This window comes from Cottoperca gobio, chromosome 7, assembly GCF_900634415.1.
Source record: "Cottoperca gobio chromosome 7, fCotGob3.1, whole genome shotgun sequence".
NCBI lineage: Eukaryota > Metazoa > Chordata > Actinopteri > Perciformes > Bovichtidae > Cottoperca > Cottoperca gobio.
Window position 1 is genome coordinate 823,751 of NC_041361.1, and position 7,246 is coordinate 830,996.

At 44.2% G+C, this 7,246-nt stretch overlaps 1 long non-coding RNA gene across 1 annotated transcript in view; it reads right to left on the reverse strand.

Moving 5' to 3' along the window:
• Positions 1-1,079: 1,079 nt before the first annotated feature.
• Positions 1,080-7,246, reverse strand: part of LOC115010580 (uncharacterized) — an 18,466-nt gene continuing 12,299 nt past the window's right edge. The window contains exon 3 of the long non-coding RNA XR_003832491.1: positions 1,080-1,135. This is a non-coding gene — a long non-coding RNA (uncharacterized LOC115010580). The remainder of the gene's footprint in view (positions 1,136-7,246) is intronic.

Below are 7,246 nucleotides of genomic sequence, written 5' to 3' on the forward strand. Positions count from 1 at the left end.
GGTTCCTCCCGGGGGGGGGGGCACCTTCTGGAGCACCTTCTGGAGCAGATTTCTACCTTCAGGTGTCAAAGAGCTGCTTTTTAATGTTTTCATTACTTTGTTGAGTATTCTTTATTTATTATTACAAGAAAAAGAGGGACACAATATTTTGATAGTTCATAAACGGAGGATCTTTAATCAACATGCTAACATGCTAATGTTTAGCAGGTATAATGTACAACAGTGTAGCATGTTAGCATGTTTTCTGGTTGTAATTTAAACAGGAAATATGAAACATGTGTGTAAATAAAGGGAGTTTAATAGTTCAACATGTGTCCAACAACTGGAGAAACAGAACTGGAGAAAAGCAACTTCTGGTGTACCCAGAGACTCTGGGTACAGCTTATTCTGTTATACTTAGCTAACGTTAGCATGTTTAGCTAAGGTTTCCAACTTGTGCAGTGACTGAGCCACTGAGGCGCCTCAGAAACAAGATCCACTGAGAGAGAGAGAGTAATGGCATGCTGCAGCCTACTGGGCCTCTGGCATCATTTGGCAGAGTGTGTTTGTGTGTGTGTGTGTGTGTGTGTGTGTGTGTGTGTGTGTGTGTGTGTGTGTGTGTGTGTGTGTGTGTGTGTACCTCCTGCAGTCAGCCTTGTTGCCAGCAGCAAGCTGAACTAATCAGTTAGCGGGTTAGCTGCAGCGCTGCTTGACCTTTTGACCTCTAGCTGCTTTAACTGACACATTAAAAAATACGGAAACACACACACACACACACACACACACACACACACACACACACACACACACTATCAGGTGTGTAAAATTATTTTCAAATACCAAACTTTCCCTAGATGTAACCATGGATACAGAATATGAGAAACACACACACCACCGTGGTCTGTGTGTGTGTGTGTGTGCGTGTGTGTGTGTGTGTGTGTGTGTGTGTGCGTGTGTTTTCATGATGGATGTGGTCTCTAACCAGTTGTAGCGGCCCAACTGCAGGAGGCACAAACCGAAGAATTCATCACACACACATGCAGACTAATTACAAATTGGTTCTGTGTGTGTGTGTGTGTGTGTGTGTGTGTGTGTGTTACCTTGTGCAGACACTCTGGAGTGGACTTTGACACAATGTATTCAGCTCAGCTGGAACCTGAAACGAACACAGACACACACATTAAGAGAAAGTGCACACACATCTCAGACAGTCCACAGTGTGTGTAGCGCCCCCTACAGACACCCGTTTAAAGCTGCCCTCGACCCGTCAGGTTGTTTAAAAGGAGCCGGAGCGCCTCACAGAGAAGCTGTAGACTTTGTCTTCTCACATCTCACATAAAGTCTTTGTCAGAGACAGAAGAGGCAGTGAAGACGTTTAAATCGAACTCCAAATGAACTCCAAATCTTTTCTGTCATGCTGGAACAACATCCTTCAGTGACGTGAAACATAAACACGTTTCATCCAGATTCCACTCATCACCCAATCAGACATGACAACTGGAAACCAAAGCTGCTTATGTGTCCGACTGGCAAACAATGCCTTTAATTAAAAAGTTATTATTTTTATTTTAGTGACTAATCCTCAATGATCAAAGTCTCACATGCAACAAATCAGACGGAGACTACGTCCATGTTTTATTGGCTCTATGGCGCCATTGGATCTCGACTTTACGCCCAATTTGGCATCGCAGCTGGTGTGATCCTCCGCAAGACGGTCCAGTTGATTCCTATTCTTGGTGGTCAGTGATTCTAATATCATATGAAATGTTAATGGTTTTGTGAGCGCAGGTCTGACTTTGTGTGCAGATCCTTTCATGTGGTTTCATCTGATACAGTGAATCTGTGTTCGACAGTAAAAACACTTGTCGTGTTTCCTCTTGTTTCAAACTGTAATCACTCTGCAGCCGGAGGCGTCCCAATGTTTTTAATGTTGCACACAAAGCAGAATAGAGCCGCACGAGGCTCATTAGAGCTGTGAAGCTAAAGTGTCTGTGATCTGCAGGACGCCGTGAGTTCCACTGTGAAATAAAGCTTTTAGTTTCCTGCAGGTCCCCGGTGGATAACGCACCGAACTAAACGTCAGGATGTAATATTACATATTATCTCACAGTTGTTACATTTCCATTGTAACCCAGTCATTAACTAGAACATAGTTTTGTATGCATGTAATGTAAACTGTGTTGTTCGCTCTGCAGCCGTATCAGCGCTGGATGCTAACGCTAACACAACGTTTGCTGCTGCGGCTTTAAAGTTCTCATCTAGTGAACGCTGCCAACAGAAGTGTAACATTTGTAATGTTTTGGTCAGTGGATGAGTTTTGGCAGAAACAGCCTCCGATGGTCGATGCAGGAGTCTCCTCCAGCTGAGCCCGAGACCTGAGTCGTTACACCACCGCAGCTCTTAACACCTGGACCAGCAAAGCCCCCCAGGAAGAGCAAGAACCCACATTTTATGTAGAATAAGAACGTCTGGGTCCGTCATGTGATGCCATTGCCTTGCATTGGAAAAGAGAAGTCTGTAAATCAACGGACATGTTATTTCACTCATTCGGTCTGGAGGTAGGAGTTCTGTAGATTGAATCATCTGACAAAGAGTCACAATGTCAGGAATCTGAATAATATCAGTTACACATCTGTCCAAATGTTGCTAACATGAGGCTCACACACACACACACACACACAGACACACTGCTTGGAGAGATTCTCCATTTCCTGTCAGCCTTCGGCAACTTCCTGTCACCATTTTGATTTACTGTTTCATTACTCTGTGTGTGTGTGTGTGTGTGTGTGTGTGTGTGTGTGTGCTCCGTTGGATATGAAGTGAGGAGCTGCTGCTTACTGTAAAGTATTTACATGTATTTGCGTAGCTGCACTCGTGTTCAGTGTTCATAAAGATGGATCTGCTCCGTCCTTATTAAATAAGGAATCTCTCGCTTGTATTGACGTATTCAAGTCATCTCGTGAAAACCCTGTGTTTTTAATATCGCTAAAAAATAATAATAATAACTGTAGCTGGAAAAAGACTGCGTGTGAAATGTCAAATTGTTCGTCTCCATTTCCAGTCGGACATCATCTCCACACACACACACACACACACACACACACACACACACACACACACACACGCACGCAGTCATACAGCGGACGGGTCTTCAAGGCTGTGTGCATCCACTTGCTTTCTTGCATTGAACTCTCCGCCTCTCAAAGGAGCTCAGCGCTCATCTCAACACTTTTAGTCGGATACATTTTATATGCAAATCAGCAGCTCCCTGCCTTCCTCTGCCGCTTGACACACGGTGTCGTGTGGGCCGGGCGCCTTCACTGTTTCCCAGGATTCATTTCCTGGTCTTGTGCTGGTGTTGTTTTGTAATCTCATCTCTGATTTAGAGTTTGTGAAGCAGCAGCAGAGGAGAGCCGCAGGGAAGATTTAGTTTGTCCTCCACAAAAGGAGCGGACATTTGTCTTGCTCATTTATTTATTTTCCTTTTCTTACAAAGAGCTGAAGGCTGGAAGAAGAAGCAGCCATCAGTTACACCTCCTCCTCCTCCTCAGCTCCTCTCACCCATCCTCCACCTACACCTGGTAGCCCGCTGACCTGTCAGCACACAAGCAAGCTCTGTTGTGTGTGTGTGTGTGTGTTGTGTGTGTGTGTGTGTGTCACTGTGGTCCCTGAGGCGGTGCTCTCCACCAGAGAAGCAGCTGTTTCCCTCGGAGCAGGAGGAGAAGCAGCTGCTGCCTCTCTCAGCCTCTCTGTGAGCCGGCAGCTCTCAGTCAGACCTCAACATCAGCACGACTCCAACCCTCGAAGACTGAAATCGTTCTTCTGCAAAGGTGCTCGCAAACATCCAGAGAAGCTTCTGCAGCACAACAACTGGTTTGCTGCCTTTCATGTGCAAACAGACCAACAAGTCAAAAGTGGAGCAAAAGACAAACACATGGTGAACCTACAGCAGGTGAGACATTCTCAGGGACAACTGGTTGAACAGGATCGCAAATCTATTGGATAGTTGATCCAAAAGGTGGGAGGAGCCACAGCCCTCAGGAAGAAAAGAGCAAAGGTACAGAAACATCTGTCACACACCTCCCAAATCTCAACCAACCATGTGACTCTACAAATCCAACGAGTATCCAGAAGTGTTGAAACAACAAAAGCACATCCACAGAGACAGAAATGCAAAAGTCTCCAAACATCACTGCATGTTGGAGCTTTAAAGCAACATCTTGTGAGATTCGGTACATTTGTAATGTCGTGCCGAAAGTCTCATCGTGCAAATGTCTTCTCCACCGCAGACATAAACGTTACATGTGCATTTTGTATGATTACATCACCTAAAATAAGAAAAGAGCTTGTCAACAACTTTGCTATCACAGCCAACATCCAGTAAGTGCAACAACACAACACACAGTAAGCTAGTTTATATTATTGACCCGGTCTGCTGTCTCTGGCACCGCTCTGCACCAGCATCCTCCTCCCAGTGGTGTCATCACCAACACTCCCCTGGTGCTCGCAGTCCTGGTAGCACAGCTAACTAGCTAACAGCTGACGGCAGCTACAGTTAGCAGTAGTTAGCGGTTAGCGTTACTTAAGCAACAAGTCAACGTATCTGCCCATCGAGGCAGTTTTTAAATTTCCCTCGGGATTAATAAAGTATCTCTCAGATGGAAAACTGGAAAACATTTTCACTTTAAAATATGATCCAGTTTCACCAAAAAGTACTTTTGAAAATTGTACGACGGAGACGCTGCTCTCAGCATCAGTCATGTAGCATCCAAATGATTCTGAAGCTGTTATTTTGGGGTGAAATTCTAACAAAACGTTGCTTTAAAGATAAGAAACTTGATTCAGAATCACTTTTCTTCAATATTCATTTCATGAGATTTATAAATATTAAAGCCGGATATTGTCCTGTACATTTCATGGGAAATAAATAACCGAAGGGAACCCTATCAAAGATGTTTATTGATGTTTTAGTGCCGTGTAAAGAAAGTATAATTTCTCATTATGATTGTTGCACATACCAGACAATGAGTCAAGAGGCAGGTGGAGACGAGTTCCAGTCTAATGCTGCAGATAACGTTTCACTGACGTGTTCATGGGAAGCTGACATTTAAATTCTCAAGTTCAAGCTTGTTCCAGTGAAATGTCAGGAAGACGCACGTTTATGTTTGTACTGAACTCGACTTTACAACCTGCCAATCACTACGAGAGGAAGTTACACGACACAAACTGCTCTGTGGTGAACATTCAGAGAAAACCTTTGCAGCTTCGTTATTGATCATAATATTCCTTTTATATATATATTTGTTTTTAGATACAATTATTAGTGATGTATTAAACATTTGTATTCATAAATGCAGTGGTGGGCCGTCAGGGCCAGCAAGGCCTTCTCTGCTGGCCTAAACATCATCAGAATATACATTTAATTTTTATATATTTTTCCACAAATATGTATTAAATTATTCCCCATAGTCTATTCTCTTCATTTCATAGCTTTCCTCTTGGTTGCGCTGCTTCCAGCCTCAGATGGAGATTTGGAGGCCTGGCCTTTATGTTAGAGCTTTTATCCAATCATATTTCAGCCATGATGTGTTGCCAGGGTCCAAGAGATCTGCCCTGAGGCCTTCAGAAGCTAACAGTGCGGGCGCCTGTAGCTTAAAGTGAACGGAGACAAAACTGTGGCGTTAACCAATCAGCTGTCGAGTTGGGGACACCGGGGTCAGCTAGCAGGCGTACGATAACGTCAGCACGTCCACGTCTTTTGATTGGATACGCACTATTGAGAGGCAGAGCTATGCAGAGCTAGCAAACTTTGAACGAGCTAATTTGTGTAGATTTCTACAAGCTGTTTTTTTCAACCCACAATGGCTGAAGGAGGAGAAGAGATCGATGTGGTCGCAGATATCATTACAACGCCATTTTCAAGACGAGCTTTTCAAGAAAAGATAGACATCGTGAGAAGAGAACGGCCAACCCCGACGCTAGCGAGCCTATCACAGCTGGGAAAAGGGTTTGTCCGCCACTTCCAAATCACTAACTACGAGCGGTACCCCCGGCTCACAGCCTCCGAGAGGCACTGCACATTGTACTGCTGGGAATGCTATTTACAACTAAATGTTTCGTACATATTAATATAACTCTGTTGTTAGGGTGATGCAACGCCCGGTTATACTGCGTTTCTGTCTAAATGCATAATTTCTAGAGCCATGGCGTCATAATGATGGTATTAAGAGGGGGAATAATTCAGGTAGGACTGTGTAGGACATCACTGAAGGTCTAGGTATGAACGGCCCGCCACTGCATAAATGTAAACTTAAAGATTGTCGCTCAACATGATGTTTCTGATTCAACTGACAAAGACGATCGAGTCTTTATATGTTTCATGTCTCGTGAGATTCACTCTCTCGCCTCTTTTGCCATCGTTCTGTTTGTATTCCATCGCCTGCAGGAACATACGGACACATGCATCTCACGTTCAGCCGGTTGCTCTTCTCCACTGGTTTAAACAACATGTTGTATCCTGGATGCTTTTATTTGAAAGATTACAGAACACATCTACACAACATCAGTCTGCTCTGAATACTTAAAGACACATTAAATAATGCAGACATGTCGTATTTATTGATTTCTCCCAAAGTAAACTAAACTTCCTCCTTGAGTTCAGATTTCCTTTGTTGCTCTGTAGCTGTTGACCTCTGCTCTTCTTCTGTGGTTTCTCCTGCAGCTGTTCACACTGTGACAATGTGTTCATCATGCTCTCTGTTTATGAATAACCTCTTCCTTTATATGCATCACAGTGAACTCAAGAGGTTTCTTTGTAAGACATTTGAAGACGTCTTCATGGATTTATTCATTGGTTGTTTTGTAGATCAGTGCTGAAGTCATATTGTGAGAATTTATTCTCATTTCTCTCCCGACTTTTCAAATGAAACATCCTGAAAACCTGCAGCTCTGCGCTCCCTGCAGCCACAGACTCTCTACTTCCTGCAGAGCAGCATCACTCTCTTTCTGTCCCACAGAAGTCGGCTCCAATTAATTCATGGCGAGCTGTGTAGAAAACAGATTCGACACAAAGAGCTTCTGCGAGCGACACAGGTCGATCAAAACAACAGAGGACGAAAATACATCACATGCTCTCCCTCCTCCTCCTCCTCCTCCTCCTCCTCTCCCTCCCTCCGGCTCTTCATCCATCCTGCCCACTCGCAGACAGAAATAGCCTGATGGAGAGCAGGAGAGCTCAGCTGGGAGATGACCACTGGACACACACACA